The sequence below is a fragment of the Haliotis asinina genome, chromosome 14, assembly GCF_037392515.1.
Source record: "Haliotis asinina isolate JCU_RB_2024 chromosome 14, JCU_Hal_asi_v2, whole genome shotgun sequence".
In the NCBI taxonomy this organism is placed as follows: Eukaryota; Metazoa; Mollusca; class Gastropoda; order Lepetellida; family Haliotidae; genus Haliotis; species Haliotis asinina.
In genome coordinates, this window is record NC_090293.1 from 31,355,551 (window position 1) to 31,376,047 (window position 20,497).

Consider the following 20,497-nt stretch of genomic DNA (forward strand, 5'->3'; position numbering starts at 1 on the left):
CCTAAAATTCGGTAACCACAAGAACCAAATGTCTCTGCCTTATATCATATATGCCGACTTCGAAGCCTTGGTTTCCCCCACACAAGAGCATAAAGCCTGTGGGTTTGGATACATTGTCGTCCGTTGTGACGGGGAAACGAAAGCTCCGGTAGTGTATAGGGGCCCTGACGCGGCTGAAAGGTTTCTAAAGTGTTTGCAGGAGGAAGAAAAAATTATTAGGAATGCATTGTATAGAATCGCTCCCATGCGTATGACCCGAGTCGACAGGCTAGCTCACGCTAGTAGCACTAACTGTCACGTGTGTGACTCACCACTTAACGGTGATTCGGTGAGAGATCACTGCCACATAACTGGTAAGTATAGAGGCGCCGCTCACAGCGCGTGCAACCTCAAGCTTAAAATCAACCCTAAGACAATAAACATCCCCGTTGTCTTTCACAACTTGAGAGGGTACGGCTCACACTTGATCATGCAGGCCATCGCGAAAATCGATGGTAATATAACGTGCATCCCCAACAACATGGAGAGATACATCTCCTTCAGCTTAAAAGGACTTAGGTTCATTGACTCGTTTCAGTTCCTCCTGTCGTCACTCGACAGTCTGGTCAAGGCCAACAATACCTTCCCTATCACCGATCGATACACAGACGCCGAGACTAGACCCCTGCTTATGAGGAAGGGTGTGTACCCCTATGAGTACATGGATAGTTGGGTCAAGTTCACCGAGACCAGACTACCCCCTATTGACTGCTTTTATAGCAAGCTGAATGAGGCGTCCGTCTCACGAGATGATTACTCGCACGCGACTAACGTATGGAATAAACTGGGTTGTAAGAACCTGGGTGATTATCACGACCTGTACTTGAGGACAGATGTACTGCTGTTAGCCGACGTGTTTGAGACGTTTAGGCGGACATGTTTCAAGCAGTATAAACTCGACCCCGCATGGTATTACACCAGCCCAGGTCTGTTGTGGGACGCCTTGCTTAAAAAGACCGGAGTTAATTTGGAATTGCTCACAGATTACGACATGCACCTATTCATTGAGAAAGGCTTGCGAGGTGGGATTTCCATGGCATCCAAACGATACGCGAAAGCAAATAATCAATACGTGAAAGGTTACGATCCTAACAAGCCAACCAATCACATTCTCTACTTCGACGCAAACAACCTGTACGGCTGGGCCATGAGTCAGTATCTACCTACAGGGGGATTCGAATGGGTACCCCACGTTGATATTATGGAGGTTGCACCAGATTCGAACAAAGGGTATATCCTCGAGGTTGACTTAGAGTATACCAAGGAATTACACACATCACACAACAGCTACCCCCTGGCCCCCGAACGTATGAGGGTTAACCCAGACTGGATGTCTGAGTACCAACATAACTTGTTAGGTGGGCGTGTGACAGACGTTGAAAAACTCGTTCCTAACTTAATGAATAAGACCAAGTACATCGTTCACTATCGCAACCTACAGCTGTACCTGTCGTTGGGTATGAAGCTGACCAAAATACACAGGGTGCTCATGTTCGACCAGAGCCCATGGATGGAGCCCTACATCAGAATAAACACAGACCTACGAAAAAAAGCCACCAGTGATTTTGAGAAAAATCTCTACAAGCTCATGAACAACTGGCTGTTTGGTAAGACTATGGAGAACCTGAGGAAACGCGTGACCGTGAAGCTGGTTCGGTTGAGTGAGGAAGACAAGCTCAGGAGATTGATAGTCAGTCCGGCATTCAACCGTAGTAAGATATTCACAGACAACCTGGTTGCCCTACACATGAAGAAAAGCCACATAAAATTCAACCGGCCTGTTTACGTGGGGATGAGCATCCTCGATTTATCCAAACACCTGATGTACGACTTTTACTACAACGAGCTCAAGAAACAGTACGGCGACAGGTGTGAAGTGCTGTACACTGACACGGATTCCCTGCTGTTAGAAATTCGAACCGAGGACGTGTACGAGGACATGAAAAAACACCTCGATTTATACGACACCAGCGACTACCCTAAGACCCATGCCATACACAGTACGGTAAATAAAAAGGTCCTAGGTAAGATGAAGGACGAGTGTGCTGGCACGCCCATAGCCGAGTACATAGGTTTGAGACCTAAGATGTACTCCATACTGAAAGCCGACAAATTTGAGATCCGGAAGGCTAAGGGGGTTAAGAAGTATGTGGTGAAACAACACATCAAACACGCCAGATTCAAGGAAGCCCTGTTCAAGACCCGTACCTTTAGGCATAAAATGAACACACTTAGAAGTGATGGACATAAGATATACGGACTGACTATAAACAAGACGTCCCTGTCGCCTATGGACACGAAACGTTGGATAGCTATTGATGGGATAAACACATACGCGTATGGACATGAAAAAATTTGAGGCTATTTACTACAGCCCGCGTGGGTACTGGAAAGGAAGCTAAACTAGCGCGAGTACCCCCGGAGGAAGCCAAAGCGTGGCTTGAAAAACAAGCCCTGTGGCAGATCTATTTGCCGGCACCACGCTACGTGCCTAGAAGGAGGTTCGGTATTAACATACCTAATAGCGTTCACCAGGCAGACCTACTGTTCCTACCCCATGACAAGAGGTACAAGTATGCCTTAACCGCAGTGGACGTAGCCAGTCGTTACAAGGAAGCCGAACCCTTGACCACGAAAGATTCGGCCCAGGTAGCCAGAGGATTCGAACGCATATACAAACACAGCCCGCTGACGTGGCCAACAGAGCTGCAAGTTGACCCCGGACGGGAGTTCATGGGTGCCGTGTCACAACTGCTAGCCAAACACGATACAAAGGTCAGGCGTGGCACGGCCAGAGCCCATCGCAGCCTAGCCATAGTTGAGAGATTTAATAGGACTTTGGCTGAGCGCTTGTTCGGCCATCAGTATGCTAGGGAGATGGCCACCCCTGGAAAACGATCGACTGAATGGGTCACGAGGTTACCCAAGGTGGTGTCGGCAATCAACCATGAAGTCACCCGTCTCACCGGTAAGAAACCGGCAGACGCTATCAAACTAAAATCAATAGTTGCAGAGTCGGCCGCTCCATTACGTGGGAAGGAGAAACAGATACCAGATAGGGCCCTAGTGAGGTATCTATACCAGCCGGGGGAACACGAGGGTGATAGCCGTAAGCGGGCCACCGATCCTATATGGTCAGTCAAAACTTACAACATAGATAAAGTGGATATGAAAGCCGACGAACCTAACTTATACTACTTGAGGGATGGGCCGGGTAGGGGGTTTGTAAGAGAAGAATTATTGATCGTACCGTACGGCACAGTGTTACCTCCAACACACGTTAAGTAGTAGGGGTAATAGTAGCAAGAGCTAAGGGCCCAACCAAAGCCTTAGTTAGTAAATAAGGCGTTGTAGAGACTTTTTTTTGAAAGTGGTCCAGAACCCCTATTCCCTATACTACCTTATGGGACAATCGGAGTGCCGAGATGCTTTTTTTGTGTTTATAGCGAAGTGAAGTATGTGAACAGTACACCTTTTCTCCAATGGAACTAGATAGCAAAGTAGTATTTAGGTGTGTTGTTACGTATGTTGTAGAGTGAGGGCAATACACACAATGTAGAGCAATTAAGGCGTTGTGGCTGACTCCAGCCAAACTATTCCCAAATCTTAAAATGGAAAAAAGTTACTTCCCAGACGGGGAATCGAACCCCGGCCGTGGCGGTGAGAGCGCCAAATCCTAACCACTAGACCACCTGGGACACTGATGGTATATCTGGACATAAGATTGACATGTCTCTTCGAAAATCAGGGCAAGGTCACATCCATAAATGGAACAGAACTGCCCCTTTGAAACAACGACAGTGAAGAGTATAAGTCTCTTCGCCTTACATTGAAATGAAGAATGATTTAGACTTTTAGTCATCTAATAACATGCCACTCCAACAAGTTATCCATACAATTTGTCCTATCTAATAACAAGGCGCACTCTCGCATATATGACATTTACTTAGTATTTTATATACATTGACAGCAATGTTGTTTACCTTGCATGTAGGAAATACGCACTCACTTACTATACACATGCACATAGGTATATTTACAAAATGTCCATTGATAAATCAGTAAAACAATGACACACAACATAAAGTCTACACAGAACAGCACAACAATGACACACAAGATAAGAATGAGTCTACACATTGTCGAAAGTAAGGATGTACACAAATATATACTTATGATGTGCAAGTGTTAATTGTATATAAGAACTGTGTGGACTTCCTTTACAGTGACAGTGTTTGGGCTTAGGTTTCTTTCGAAAAAAAAAAAGGCAAAGTGAAATTCCGGCTGAACTGAATGAAACGTGAGGAGGAGTTGATAAATACTGAGAAAAAAATATGCGAAAAATGTACTTCCCAGACGGGGAATCGAACCCCGCCCGTGGCGGTGAGAGCGCCAAATCCTAACCACTAGACCACCTGGGACCTTGCAATGTTAGGGATGGAGCAAGGTATTGCTTCAAGTAGGAACATGTTGCCACACCGTGATATTTCCTAGATGACACTTACCCATGCACTCTTCCTTCTGTCTCTCTTTTCTTACTTCCAATATAGTTTCAATCGTAAATGAATTAATTGTAGAGGAAGGCTTGGGTGCAGTTCACCCTTGGAATGAATAATAGCTGTGGCTTCCACATTGCCATGAGACACTCATGTTGCATGTGCCAAATTAAGCAAGGAACCCGCCGAGTCTACTCTTGTCCAGGACAGAGAAGGCATGGATTTTATTCGGAGGATTTCATTTTGTAGTATGACACGTACAGCAATTGATGCTGAAATATTCTTCAATATTGGTGAGTCTCAAATATGCCTTTTCACTTATTTATGGGACAATCGGAGTGCCGAGATGCTTTTTTTGTGTTTATAGCGAAGTGAAGTATGTGAACAGTACACCTTTTCTCCAATGGAACTAGATAGCAAAGTAGTATTTAGGTGTGTTGTTACGTTTGTTGTAGAGTGAGGGCAATACACACAATGTAGAGCAATTAAGGCGTTGTGGCTGACTCCAGCCAAATTATTCCCAAATCTTAAAATGGAAAAAAGTTACTTCCCAGACGGGGAATCGAACCCCGGCCGTGGCGGTGAGAGCGCCAAATCCTAACCACTAGACCACCTGGGACACTGATGGTATATCTGGACATAAGATTGACATGTCTCTTCGAAAATCAGGGCAAGGTCACATCCATAAATGGAACAGAACTGCCCCTTTGAAACAACGACAGTGAAGAGTATAAGTCTCTTCGCCTTACATTGAAATGAAGAATGATTTAGACTTTTAGTCATCTAATAACATGCCACTCCAACAAGTTATCCATACAATTTGTCCTATCTAATAACAAGGCGCACTCTCGCATATATGACATTTACTTAGTATTTTATATACATTGACAGCAATGTTGTTTACCTTGCATGTAGGAAATACGCACTCACTTACTATACACACGCACATAGGTATATTTACAAAATGGCCATTGATAAATCAGTAAAACAATGACACACAACATAAAGTCTACACAGAACAGTACAACAATGACACACAAGATAAGAATGAGTCTACACATTGTCGAAAGTAAGGATGTACACAAATATATACTTATGATGTGCAAGTGTTAATTGTATATAAGAACTGTGTGGACTTCCTTTACAGTGACAGTGTTTGGGCTTAGGTTTCTTTCGAAAAAAAAAAAGGCAAAGTGAAATTCCGGCTGAACTGAATGAAACGTGAGGAGGAGTTGATAAATACTGAGAAAAAAATATGCGAAAAATGTACTTCCCAGACGGGGAATCGAACCCCGCCCGTGGCGGTGAGAGCGCCAAATCCTAACCACTAGACCACCTGGGACCTTGCAATGTTAGGGATGGAGCAAGGTATTGCTTCAAGTAGGAACATGTTGCCACACCGTGATATTTCCTAGATGACACTTACCCATGCACTCTTCCTTCTGTCTCTCTTTTCTTACTTCCAATATAGTTTCAATCGTAAATGAATTAATTGTAGAGGAAGGCTTGGGTGCAGTTCACCCTTGGAATGAATAATAGCTGTGGCTTCCACATTGCCATGAGACACTCATGTTGCATGTGCCAAATTAAGCAAGGAACCCGCCGAGTCTACTCTTGTCCAGGACAGAGAAGGCATGGATTTTATTCGGAGGATTTCATTTTGTAGTATGACACGTACAGCAATTGATGCTGAAATATTCTTCAATATTGGTGAGTCTCAAATATGCCTTTTCACTTATTTATGGGACAATCGGAGTGCCGAGATGCTTTTTTTGTGTTTATAGCGAAGTGAAGTATGTGAACAGTACACCTTTTCTCCAATGGAACTAGATAGCAAAGTAGTATTTAGGTGTGTTGTTACGTATGTTGTAGAGTGAGGGCAATACACACAATGTAGAGCAATTAAGGCGTTGTGGCTGACTCCAGCCAAATTATTCCCAAATCTTAAAATGGAAAAAAGTTACTTCCCAGACGGGGAATCGAACCCCGGCCGTGGCGGTGAGAGCGCCAAATCCTAACCACTAGACCACCTGGGACACTGATGGTATATCTGGACATAAGATTGACATGTCTCTTCGAAAATCAGGGCAAGGTCACATCCATAAATGGAACAGAACTGCCCCTTTGAAACAACGACAGTGAAGAGTATAAGTCTCTTCGCCTTACATTGAAATGAAGAATGATTTAGACTTTTAGTCATCTAATAACATGCCACTCCAACAAGTTATCCATACAATTTGTCCTATCTAATAACAAGGCGCACTCTCGCATATATGACATTTACTTAGTATTTTATATACATTGACAGCAATGTTGTTTACCTTGCATGTAGGAAATACGCACTCACTTACTATACACATGCACATAGGTATATTTACAAAATGTCCATTGATAAATCAGTAAAACAATGACACACAACATAAAGTCTACACAGAACAGCACAACAATGACACACAAGATAAGAATGAGTCTACACATTGTCGAAAGTAAGGATGTACACAAATATACACGTATAATGTGCAAGTGTTAATTGTATATAAGAACTGTGTGGACGTCCTTTACAGTGACAGTGTTTGGGCTTAGTTTTCTTGCGAAAAACAGAGGCAAAGTGAAATTCCGGCTGAACTGAATGAAACGTGAGGAGGAGTTGATAAATACTGAGAAAAAAATATGCGAAAAACGTACTTCCCAGACGGGGAATCGAACCCCGCCCGTGGCGGTGAGAGCGCCAAATCCTAACCACTAGACCACCTGGGACCTTGCAATCTTAGGGATGGAGCAAGGTATTGCTTCAAGTAGGAACATGTTGCCACACCGTGATATTTCCTAGATGACACTTACCCATGCACTCTTCCTTCTGTCTCTCTTTTCTTACTTCCAATATAGTTTCAATCGTAAATGAATTAATTGTAGAGGAAGGCTTGGGTGCAGTTCACCCTTGGAATGAATAATAGCTGTGGCTTCCACATTGCCATGAGACACTCATGTTGCATGTGCCAAATTAAGCAAGGAACCCGCCGAGTCTACTCTTGTCCAGGACAGAGAAGGCATGGATTTTATTCGGAGGATTTCATTTTGTAGTATGACACGTACAGCAATTGATGCTGAAATATTCTTCAATATTGGTGAGTCTCAAATATGCCTTTTCACTTATTTATGGGACAATCGGAGTGCCGAGATGCTTTTTTTGTGTTTATAGCGAAGTGAAGTATGTGAACAGTACACCTTTCCTCCAATGGAACTAGATAGCAAAGTAGTATTTAGGTGTGTTGTTACGTATGTTGTAGAGTGAGGGCAATACACACAATGTAGAGCAATTAAGGCGTTGTGGCTGACTCCAGCCAAATTATTCCCAAATCTTAAAATGGAAAAAAGTTACTTCCCAGACGGGGAATCGAACCCCGGCCGTGGCGGTGAGAGCGCCAAATCCTAACCACTAGACCACCTGGGACACTGATGGTATATCTGGACATAAGATTGACATGTCTCTTCGAAAATCAGGGCAAGGTCACATCCATAAATGGAACAGAACTGCCCCTTTGAAACAACGACAGTGAAGAGTATAAGTCTCTTCGCCTTACATTGAAATGAAGAATGATTTAGACTTTTAGTCATCTAAAGTAGTATAGGTAATAGGGGTTCTAAAACACTTTCAAGAAATGCCTCTACAAAGCCTTATTTAGTAAATAAGGCTTTGGTTGGGCCATTAGCTCTTGCTACTATTACCCCTACTACAAAATTACTGTGCCTTGGTAGGAGGTAATAATGTGCCGTACGGTACGATCAATAATTCTTCTCTTACAAATCCCCTACCCGGCCCATCCCTCAAGTAGTACAAGTTAGGTTCGTTGGCTTTCATATCCACTTTATCTATGTTGTAAGTTTTGACTGACCATATAGGATCGGTGGCTCGCTTACGGCTATCGCCCCTATGTCATGTTTATATCGATGAAACAGTTTAACGTGAACCGCCTACGATCTCTTTGGTATTCATAATAAAGGCTTGCTGGGCTTTTTGTATTCCCTGTGCTATGTACGTTTTTTTCTCATCCTCGCTGATAGCAGACTTACGAGACTTGGATCGAATATCTTGTTTCATTCCGTTATATTTTTTGAGTTCAGAGAGGATTGAACGAAACTCCTCTTCTGAGATCTTACTGTCAGAGAGTGCCGTGGAAATTCGCTCACTCACTGTGTTCAGCTTTGCTTCGGCCAGAACCCTGATCTCGTCGTGTTTCAATGCCTTACGATTAAGTCTGCGTGATACTAACTTAAGCGCCAACCCTACCAACCCTGTCACCCCAGCCGTTATTTCAATACCTAGCACTATAGGTGCAGCCACGATGGTAGCTAACAACCCAACGCCTGCCGCCCCTAGTCCCATGCTGGTTGCCATAAGGGTAGTGTCAGCCCCGTCCACGATATTGAAAGCTCTATTATACTTTTTACATAATGCTTTACGCGTGTCACGGTCTTGTTCTAGTTGCCGTTTCACATCACATAACTGCCTCAAGCGGAACCCATCTACGGTATCCAGCGTCTTCGCTACTTCCTCTACGACTGGGTACAGGCCCATCCTATAATATATATTTTGAAAGATATTTTAATTGGGGTTCAGTTAATATTCTATCAATTAGTTTGAAGCCTATAAGTTCTAGATTACTATTCAGGGTAATATGTGAGAGGCTAATAGGCTTTTCTGTTGTAATAGAAACTCCACGGAGGCTTATTAAGTGGTTTATAGGATCCATGTGGGTATCCTGTCGTATAACAATACGACAATATTTGTTTATGTGTTCGTTATACCAGTGTATTGACACCCCGGGTAAAATTTGGTATACTCTTGAGGTGTTTTCATTGTCTGAATGCACAAAGAAGACTTCTATGATGAGTGTGAAAGGGGGTAATATTATTACAGGATTACTAAATGTTAATTTATTTTCGAATGTAGCCAATAACCTATTTTTGCTAATTATTATTAATCCAATCTCCGGAATGAAATCCCCGACCCAGATGCCGTTGTTCCTAATCTTAGAGACCACCCCATAATTTAATGTGATATAAGGTGAGGTGAGTGTTAAGTTGATCAGCCATTTAGGCTTTGTAAAATCTGGTAACGGCACCCGTCTGTACACGTTGTCTTTGAAGTGCAGGATGTATAATTCATCTTCCTCACCAGGCTGATCGAATCCCTCTGTATCTCCCAGGTCGTTAAGTGTAGTGTTGGGATGATGACTGGTCATTATTATACTATTACGATATAATTTCCAACTGGTTTTCTGATAATAATTCAGGGGTTAACTTCATACCCATGAAGTGTATGTTGTCAGGCAGGAAGATATTGATTAGTGATATCTTGTTTTCCACGATCACGTTGACCCCCTGCAGACTGGTCTTGGAGTCGACACCCACCCGCACGTAAACGTTGCAAACTTGAAACTGGTGTCGTTTCACCCACCCGAGTTTGATCCCCTTCACGATCTCGACCTCATTCACCGATGGTTCCCCTAGGTAGACTTTGATGAACAGTGTTGAGTTTGCCGGTAGATCCTCTAGTATCTTGACCACGCCTTCGAATTCAGACACCAACTGCAATTTCACGTTTTGCATGGCCGGTTTACTCGATAGCATGTGGGCTGCTATAGTGTTGACTGGGCTGACGACTATACTACGTCTCTGAGTTGGGACGTAAGCCACGAGCAGGGTTCCATTGTTCACGACTTTGTTTAGGTGGTTGTCTTTGTTATCAGTGAACACGTAAGGGGAGACGAGTTTAATATTGAGAAACCATTTGTTATCGGGTAACAACACCCACTTGTCATCTTCGGTGAAGACGAGCATATATGGTTTGTTTTTGACGACGGTAGTGCTCTCAACATCGTCTAAGTCGAACAGTTTACCACCGAACGATGGGTATATTACCCAATTATTATCACCGGTGTTGACAAGGGAGTACTTAGTGTTTACTGTTGCTCTTGTGGTATCTATCATATCACTTAGGGTTCCACCGGAGGGGATTTCAACGCGTTTGTAAATGTTGTTTTTCAGTTGCAAGGCATACGATTTACCATCTACTCCGGGAGCGTCGAAACCGCGCGTGTCTCCAAGGTCGGAGATCCCGATATTGACGCATTTTTTCACTCCGGGCCCTTGTGCGCTGGTCATGTTACGTGAAGCGTTAAGCTGAGGTATCCTATATTTACAGGATTATGATTTATATCTAACACCGATATTGTCAGCTCAGGTATGTTGCCCTGGGTTAATCTCTTATACTGCCGTGGTGAAAACGACTCGGTTCTACCGTCGTTGAATTTCTCAGTTTTCACCGGCACTGCTCTCAGTATAGTGGAAGGGTGACCTCCTTGAATGTTGTACGTTGTGCTCACCTGATCGAGATGAATGTACAGCTCTCGGTACGGTACTAGGTCGGGTAACTTCGTGCCTGTGACGGTTGTTGTTGGTTTTATCTCGTCAGGAGACATACCGAGTATCCTCGCTAATGGTCGGCCGAGCCTCAAGGAGGTTCTTCCGTTGTTGATTAACACCACTGTGCCGTTTGAGTCGTTCATTTTGAGTTCGGCTCCCAGGGGTTTGAAGACCTCGTCGTTTAGAGAGCACACGCTGTAGTAGCCGTCAGTTATCTGACTGCGAGTTCCACTGACGAACAGCTTTTTGTTGCTGATATTAATGTTAGTCCATTGCGGTAGGTAGGTGATATCGCAGAGTGCGACTTCGAGTTGACCTGACGTGTTATCGATCGCGTGCGTCAGCTGAACGGCCTCACCGCTCGTTATTCCTGGAAGTGTTATGTACATATTATAATATATGAATTATATATTATAATATGGATTTAGCACACTTGAAAATCGTGGTGAATGCAGATGGTACGGGGTTTAAAACAACCTTTATTGATATCTTTGAAAAGTATGTCGTGTCCGTTAATAACGCGCAGGCGGTGGTAAACTGGAATCAGAACCCAATGCAGTTTTGGCAGAACCAACTCAACTTTGCTGTGTGGTGTGCGACGACAGGGTCGGGTGTGGCACCAGACTACGGTATAGACGAACTGAGTAAGGCGGTTATTTTGTTTCATATTTATTATCAAACGAGACGAATATTGAAGGAAATAAGTGCTCCTCTTCCCCAAGATAAAGCGTGGAGTATGACGAATAACCCCTATGATAGACGCGCTTATGAACGTATTTGTGGGGAGTTTGAGATTCCAACGAATAAAGACTTTCGCCTTCCTGGTGTGAACCATGGTCTCGGTATAGTTCTCGTGTACTTCTACAGGTCCGGAAAATATTATGCCGGTTCTAAAGATGGTTCATACAACCCACACCGTCATACATTTACAGGCCCCACAACGAATGAACAGATCCATGTCAGCTGTACAAAGCAAACCAGTCCTGATGCAGCCACAGCCTGGACTAAAATGATCTCAAAAACATCGAAAGAATTCACTCGTGCTGGTACAATACGCTTGAACGACTCGATTCGAACGTACGTGTGGGCGCTGTTGGGTGCGCAGTCGATGACGCGTTCCAACATCCTCGGTAAGGGAACTGCTTACGACGCTCAGACACAGTTCGTTGCCAACGTTGAGGATGCTATCAATTCTCCAGTTGATCTCCCGAGGGCCATCGACCGTTACCAAAACGTGTTAGAATACGCCAGATCAAAAGTCAATTACGCGTTCGGCGTGGGGTTATACATGGCCCCGAGTGATATGCAACTGAGAATAAAAAAAGTGGTGGGTTATAACAACAAAATAGTCATAGCCACGGCGGACCAAAAGTTGGGTATCAACCCCGATATTAACACCCCCCATATCCCACACATCCCACCACGTGAAAAGGGTATAGTGGCGCCACCCCCGGAGTCTAAAGTTCATGTGCCCCCCACACACCCTCATGTGCATGTAGGGGTACCCCCCTATCAGCAGCATATTGATAATAAAACGGCCCTGGTGGTTGGTGGGGTAACTTTGGGACTTATTTGGTTAAAGATTTCTTAGCCGCTACGTACACCAGACCAGCCACGGCGACGATGGCTGCCCACAGGTTTTGACTGAGCCACATGGCAGTTTTAGACAGAGCGCTCAACAACCACGAGACGATGCTACCCAGGATGCCGGGAAGGGCTTCGGCGGCTTTACCAGCCAGTTTAGCTAGGCCTTCCCCGAGTTTTTTTATCCAGTCTTTAACACCACCACCTGTGGGAGTTCCCCCACCGGCAGGCCCCACAGGGGTTCCTCCCACCAGTGACACCACCAGGGTTGATATAATTAAACCCAATGCAGTCAGAATGCTGGCGATGGTGATCCCTTGCTCCCGGAATAATATCCGAATCCTGTCTGCTAACGTGGTGTCTCGGTAGAGGACTTGATTGATAGTTTCCCGTATACGGTTGACCTGGGATCGAAGCTTTTCTTTGAAGGAGGATGCTGTCTCCAGCCAGGTCTGCTTTTCATCTTCCAAATTACGTATTCGTTCCTCGATGGTGGCTTTCATAGACTCGTCCTCAGTTTCACCGAGTTTTTTCTTTTCATAGGCGATGTGGTCGTCTATCTCACTCATTTTGGCTGTGCTTTTCGCGAGATGTCCGCGAATGGTTTGCATCGTCAGATCCAACCCCCGCAGTTCCCGAACGGTAAATTCGAGCCCCGGGAATGGTTTGTTCTCGTAGTCGGCCAACACCTTTTTAATATCATAAGTCATATTTTGATCTGATGTGGCGTCCCTGATGCCTTCCAGACCTTGAACTAACTTCGGAGGATACTGCTTAGGTCGCGCGCCACCGTAATCTATGAAACCTAGTTCATCTTGGACCAACTGACTTCCATGTTTACCGGCTAATGTTGATAAAGCAAGCGGTTCTCTAGTGCGTTTATTCATGAGATCGATCTCCGGGCGAGACTTCAAACGCAGCATGCCATTGCTGAGGGTAAAATCGGAATAGTTCCTTCCCAACGGCTTGAGTTTGGATTTATTTTCAACTGCGTTGTAATAATCATCGACGGCGTCCTTAAGGAGCTCGTCACCTTGCGAGAATGAGGTCTCCTGGTCATCATTGAATGCCTGGGCACTATCGTCCCACATATCATCCATAGGTATGTCTTCATCCATTAGTATTAAAAATATATTTCTTTTATATAACAATGTACGGCAGAAAATTAGATCCTTTCAGAAGATTGAGAGAGCCATTAGGAGCCAGAGCCGTGCGACAGTCGGTGACCATCACCAACAATCCCAGCAAGATAGACCAGAATCAAACTCTGCTGGTTAGATTTCCAAACTTTGGTGAGAATGACCTCATTGTACCAGGCACTGTTCGACTGGCGTTCAATATCACGTTGACCTCCGTCAACGATAAACGCGAGCTAGTGCGGAACGTGGGGCGAGCTATCATCAAGAAAACGACCGTCAAGATCAGCGGTAACGAGGTGCTGAGCATCGACGACAGCGACGTGTTTCACTGCTACAAGGATCTCTGGAAAAGCGATGGAGAACGAGTCAATGATGTGTACCAGGGCATCAGCAAATCAACCCGGGCGCGCATAGGGTATGTCTTCACGCAAGACCAGCAAGACAAGCTATCGGCCGGTGAAAAGGCCATCGCTCTAGCATACGGGAATCGATTCTGCGTGCCGCTCGACTTCGAGTTGCTCACGGGACACGCGCCGTTTTACCAGGCCGCGCTGGGTGATAGGCTCGAATACGAGCTCACGTTTAACGACTATAGCAAAGTAGTGCGTACGCCGAGCGGTGATGAGGCCAGTTATGCCATAGACAACATCTCTCTGGAGTTCGACATGGTCACTAGCCCGGAGCTGGCCAGGCAGGTTCGAAGTCAGTACTCTGGGAAGATGGCTATCCTATACGATCGCGTACTGAGACATAGATCAGTCGTGCGAGATAAGAGCGACACTGTGTGGAATATCAACCTGAACGTGCCGGCGAGATCGATGAAAGGTATCCTGGTCGTCCCCGTGGAGGATTACGAGCCATTCCAGAGGGACAGCGAGAAGTTTTTCAACCCCGAGATTGAAAAGGTGGAAGTTACCATCGAGGGCGTGCCCAACCAGCTGTTCAGTCATGGTATGAGACCACACCAGCAGTGGGATGAGATAAAAAAGCTACCAGTGGGGGATTACATAACAAAGGACCTGGACCTAAGCTCCGTGCAGATCGGTGAATACCTGACCACCAAGTACGCACTATGGTTGGACATGCGATCCACGGATGATGATAAACTGCACGGTAGCGGACGCCGTATAGATAACGGCAGCGAAGGGATAACCATCCAGATTACTAAGAAGGCTCAAACCGCTGGTAAGTTGAAATTATATCTGTACGTTATTATGGACGCGCAACTTAATATAGACAATGGGAGATTCGTGCAAGCCATCTACTGATGGGGGGTACCCCCCCACACCCCACACCCCCCTGGGGTTACCCACTGACCCACACTGCGCCATAGTGTGCGGGCAGACTGGCTGTGGGAAGACCGTTTTCGTGTTGGATATGTTGGAGGGTTACTACAAGGATGTGTTCGATAACATCGTTATCATGTGCCCTACTCTGAGCATGAATAAAACGTACGCGCGACCTTGGGTGATGACGGACCCGGACGTACACAAAATCGACCCTGGAACACGCCTGCAGGACTGGTTGAAAGCTCTTCACGAGAAATTTAAAGGGGAACCGACGCTGTTTATACTGGACGACTGCAGCGCTAATCGTGAGATAACAAAAAAGAGAGACATGCTATCGTACCTGGCCTTCTCCGGCCGGCATGCAAATCACAGCGTCTGGGTGCTAACGCAGAAGTTCAACTCGGTGTTGAAAGACCTCAGGGAGCAGACGCGATGGGTGGCCTTATTTCACTGCAAGGACAGGGATTCGTTTGAGGAGTGTTTGAGAGAGAACGATGTGATGAGTAAATTAGAACGGGAACGGGTGAAGAAACAGCTCGCTGAAACTAAACACGCTAAGCTCGTTCTAAAGACCGACCAACCAGTAGCATATAGAGTATACTAAGCAAAGCTAAGCAAAGCTAAGCAAAAGCTAAGCAAAGCTAAGCAAAGCTATGATATTTGAAGTATTTGTCGTGTGCAACTTAACCTTCATTTCTCTGTGTTTTGTCTGTATCGGGTATTATATAGTTAAAACTAAATCTTACTTGTTATATTATAAGATGGAGTGTGAGGAATTGCTCGAACAGTTGGGGGGTACCCCCACTGTGGGGGATTCCCCCAAGCGAGAGAAACTGGTGGCATTGGCTGTTGGCGGCAAAGCCAAACATTACTTTGGAGACTACACTCCGGATAAAATTCACAAAATGTCAGTCGAAGAAATCGATAAGCTGTACGCTAGATACGAGTCCCGGCTCGGAGCAGAAATGACAAAGACAATAGGATCGGCTATGACCCAGATATACACCGGTATTGTATCACACTTCCTTCCCATTCCACCAGAGCGCCGACTTTACCTGTGGGAGGACCTCGAGAAAGACCCTTTTATCGAACACGCCGTGAGCTCTATCAGCTGCGGGCTGTACCACAAATATGGTATGTTGTTGGCTCCAGTGACGGCGGCGATTATCACGGCAAAACATTGTCAATTTGAGAGAAAGAATAATAATAATAGTATAGATGGATGCTGCACAGGAAACCCCAGTGGAGGAGACCCCAGTGGGGGTACCCCCCACACCCTAAACAGTGAGTTCACAGGAACCAGTGACGGTGGAGACCACTTCAACAGTAACCAGGCAGAAGAATCCTAAGAGAGTAGCTGCCGGTAAAAAACGGTGGTGTAACCAACATAAAGTGACCAACCCAACCAGACTGTTGTTGGCTGTAGGTGTAACTGCTGCCTTGGCTATATCGTGGTTATACGTGGGGGTACCCTCCCACAGTGAGCCACCACCCCCCACGCCGCCGGCAGGCCCCACTATTGACCCGCATATCATGTTATAATTTTAATATTTTATATCATATACATAATGTCTGAGGGGAAAACGTTCGTCAACGACGCATACCACGCCACAGTGGTCGCCAGTCTAGCCGTAGGGTACGCTCGGTTGACTAAAATGGTGCTTAAACAACCAACTATCAAGCTAGATTTCAACCTGCAGGATATGGGTATGCTCATAATGAACCTTGGTATGGCGATGGCCACAAAAGACATCCTAGTAAAACAAGGAATAATACCTGATAATATAATGAAATAAATATAGGGATGGCCACGATAGCTATGATGGTCGGTGGGGCGTTAGTGAATGCCCTGGCATTTTCCGGGAGTAATTTCCTCTTCTCGAAACTACGAGATGATCACGCGGCTGAAATACAGGAAGAAAGGAAGCGACACGATCTCGCTACTGAGAAATTACAAAGGGCACAGGCCGAGTACGCTAAAAAACGCCTCCAGAGGATCGACTTTATTAACGAACAACTCAAGCGTGAAAACCATGCCGTTAAAACATTCTACGATGTTGATGAAGCAATGAAAGAATACTATTTACTAACTGGTAAACAATTGGAACCGCTCAATAAACCCACACTCGCTCAGTACTACACACCATCCAAGGGACAAATGAATCGTGAACTGGGCTTCATAGTGTTGGGTATAGCAGCTACTGCGTTGGTTGCTAAGCAATTAAACTAAAATACCTATATAAGTAAACATGAGACCCGCTCCATACCGATGCGAATATATACTTATGGGGAAGACCGAGGCCTGTGGTAGGAAATGCAGGAATCAGGGGTTCTGTTGTTTCCATATGGGAAGTCCTAACTACACGTGTTCTGTGTGTGGTATCGGGGTTAAAGGGCACTACTGTTTATGTAAAGCTCACGGAGCGAACGTAGTCAGACATCAACTCATATACGAGAATAAAAAAGGCTACATAAAAGAACGTAGGCGACTGCTCAAGATAGCCACTTAAGAGTTACCTCCCCTTACTGTGAACCAATTAGACATTAGTTTTCTTAGGTGTAAACACGATGTCTACTGTGCGCGAGCTCAAGCGGGTCGCAAAACAGAGAGGTGTTATCGGGTATTCTAGAATGCGGAAGTCAGCATTGTTGAGATTACTAGGTTTAGAAGCCCCTCCTACGGTAAAACAATTAAAAGCTCAAGCAAAACAGCTTGGACACACGGGTTATTCAAACCTGGGGAGAGCCGGGTTAACCGCATTGTTATCACATGCCCCCGTAGCACGCCCCACTGTAAAACAACTGAAAGCCGAGGCACACGATTTGGGGTTAGGTGGGTATTCCCGTATGAGGAAACCACAGCTTGTAGAATTATTACGACAGAATAGAGCTATTGACCTACAGTTCGTGCGCACTGAGCGCGCTGTAGGCAACTATTTGAGAGGTTGGCGCATGTACGTTGATAGAAACATAGACATTACAGATATCAAGCCTCTGTTAGTTGATAAGGTCAACCAGGAACTAAATAACCTAGGAAGTATCAAGTTTCAGATCACAGTGAAAATGTCGCTCGATAAGGAGGGCTCCACAGGGGTCACTGAGTATGTTCAGCCTTACTTCCGAGGTCAACAAGAGGTTGTCACACATGCAGAGACCATTGACGCATCAATCGATAATAGTTTTCAGCAGATACGAGAATACCTAGAACGCTACACACACTTGGGGTCCGGGTGGGCTGTAGATAAAATCGATAACGTCTATCTAGACATAGCTAACTACGTGCCGTTCAGAGGCGGGTCATACCTAGCCTTGCCCCCCTACTATAAGAACAAACAAGCCATAGTAAACGTTAAGAATAGAGGAAACGATTGCCTGAGGTTAGCTATCAGGTCAGCTTTATTTCCAGCTGACACTAATCCGAACAGGGCTTCTAATTATCCACAGGACGATGGGCTCAACTGGGATGGTATAGATGAACCCACCCCCATATCTCAGATCACTAAAGTAGAAAAACAGAATAATCTGGCTATAAATGTCTTTGGGCACGAAGGTAACACAACAATAGTACACAGGGTCAGCCCGGTGAAGGATCGCCAAGTTATCAATATATTCATGATCCAGCGAGGTGACAAGTATCACTACACATGGATAAAACACTTTAGCAGGCTGTTGTATGACCAATCAGCATACAAAGGAAAGACCCACTTCTGTGAACGATGTCTACACGGTTTCAGTCGAGCTGATTTATTAGAATCCCACCGGGATGATTGCCAAGGTGTGGGGCAGACGGCCATACGAGTCGAAATGCCTAAGGAAGGTGAAAATATCCTAAAATTCAGTAACCACAAGAACCAAATGTCTGTACCTTATATTATATACGCCGACTTCGAAGCCTTAGTTGTGGGTGGGGATTCCCCTAGTGGGGGTAGCTTTACCCACAAGACACAAGAGCATAAAGCCTGTTCGTTTGGATACATTGTCGTCCGTTGTGACGGGGAAACGAAAGCTCCGGTAGTGTATAGGGGCCCTGACGCGGCTGAAAGGTTTCTAACGTGTTTACAGGAGGAAGAAAAAATTATTAGGAATGCATTGTATAGAATCGCTCCCATGCGTATGACCCGAGCCGACAGGCTAGCTCACGCTAGTAGCACTAACTGTCACGTGTGCGACTCACCACTTAACGGTGATTCGGTGAGAGATCACTGCCACATAACTGGTAAGTATAGAGGCGCCGCTCACAACGCGTGCAACCTCAAGCTTAAAATCAACCCTAAGACAATAAACATCCCCGTTGTCTTTCACAACTTGAGAGGGTACGACTCACACTTGATCATGCAGGCCATCGCGAAAATCGATGGTAATATAACGTGCATCCCCAACAACATGGAGAGATACATCTCCTTCAGCTTAAACGGACTTAGGTTCATTGACTCGTTTCAGTTCCTCCTGTCGTCACTCGACAGTCTGGTCAAGGCCAACAATACCTTCCCTATCACCGATCGATACACAGACGCCGAGACTAGACCCCTGCTTATGAGGAAGGGTGTGTACCCCTATGAGTACATGGATAGTTGGGCTAAGTTCACCGAGACCAGACTACCTCCTATTGACTGTTTTTATAGTAATCTGAATGAGGCGTCCGTCTCACGAGACGATTACTCGCACGCGATTAACGTATGGAATAAACTGGGTTGTAAGAACCTGGGCGATTATCACGACTTGTACTTGAGGACAGATGTACTGCTGTTAGCCGACGTGTTTGAGAGGTTCAGGCGGACCTGTTTCAAGCAGTATAAACTCGACCCCGCATGGTATTACACCAGCCCAGGTCTATCGTGGGACGCCTTGCTTAAAAAGACCGGAGTTAATTTGGAATTGCTCACAGATTACGACATGCACCTATTCATTGAGAAAGGCTTGCGAGGTGGTATTTCCATGGCATCCAAACGATACGCGAAAGCAAATAATCAATACGTGAAAGGTTACGATCCTAACAAACCAACCAATCACATTCTATACCTCGACGCAAACAACCTGTACGGCTGGGCCATGAGCCAGTATCTACCTACAGGGGGATTCGAATGGGTACCCCACGTTGATATTATGGAGGTTGCACCAGATTCGAACAAAGGTTATATCCTCGAGGTTGACCTAGAGTATCCCAAGGAATTACACACATCGCATAACAGCTACCCCTTGGCCCCCGAACGTATTAGGGTTAACCCAGACTGGATGTCTGAGTACCAACATAACTTGTCAGGTGGGCGTGTGACAGACGTTGAAAAACTCGTGCCTAACTTAATGAATAAGACCAAGTACATCGTTCACTATCGCAACCTACAGCTGTACCTGTCGTTGGGTATGAGGCTGACCAAAATACACAGGGTGCTCATGTTCGACCAGAGCCCATGGATGGAGCCCTACATCAGAATGAACACAGACCTACGAAAAAAAGCAACCAGTGATTTTGAGAAAAATCTCTACAAGCTCATGAACAACTCGGTGTTTGGTAAGACTATGGAGA

The 20,497-nt window shown here is 45.3% G+C and overlaps 7 non-coding genes across 7 annotated transcripts; all 7 read right to left on the reverse strand.

The window, feature by feature from the left end:
• Positions 1-3,665: 3,665 nt before the first annotated feature.
• Positions 3,666-3,737, reverse strand: Trnae-cuc (transfer RNA glutamic acid (anticodon CUC)). The gene has a single exon. It is a non-coding gene; the product is annotated as a tRNA-Glu (tRNA).
• A 651-nt stretch (positions 3,738-4,388) lies between these two features.
• Positions 4,389-4,460, reverse strand: Trnae-cuc (transfer RNA glutamic acid (anticodon CUC)). The gene has a single exon. It is a non-coding gene; the product is annotated as a tRNA-Glu (tRNA).
• A 622-nt stretch (positions 4,461-5,082) lies between these two features.
• Trnae-cuc (transfer RNA glutamic acid (anticodon CUC)) lies at positions 5,083-5,154 on the reverse strand. Its single transcript has one exon. It is a non-coding gene; the product is annotated as a tRNA-Glu (tRNA).
• Positions 5,155-5,805: 651 nt separating this feature from the next.
• Trnae-cuc (transfer RNA glutamic acid (anticodon CUC)) lies at positions 5,806-5,877 on the reverse strand. The gene has a single exon. It is a non-coding gene; the product is annotated as a tRNA-Glu (tRNA).
• A 622-nt stretch (positions 5,878-6,499) lies between these two features.
• Trnae-cuc (transfer RNA glutamic acid (anticodon CUC)) lies at positions 6,500-6,571 on the reverse strand. The gene has a single exon. It is a non-coding gene; the product is annotated as a tRNA-Glu (tRNA).
• A 649-nt stretch (positions 6,572-7,220) lies between these two features.
• On the reverse strand, positions 7,221-7,292 carry Trnae-cuc (transfer RNA glutamic acid (anticodon CUC)). The gene has a single exon. It is a non-coding gene; the product is annotated as a tRNA-Glu (tRNA).
• A 622-nt stretch (positions 7,293-7,914) lies between these two features.
• Positions 7,915-7,986, reverse strand: Trnae-cuc (transfer RNA glutamic acid (anticodon CUC)). The gene has a single exon. It is a non-coding gene; the product is annotated as a tRNA-Glu (tRNA).
• Positions 7,987-20,497: the final 12,511 nt, after the last annotated feature.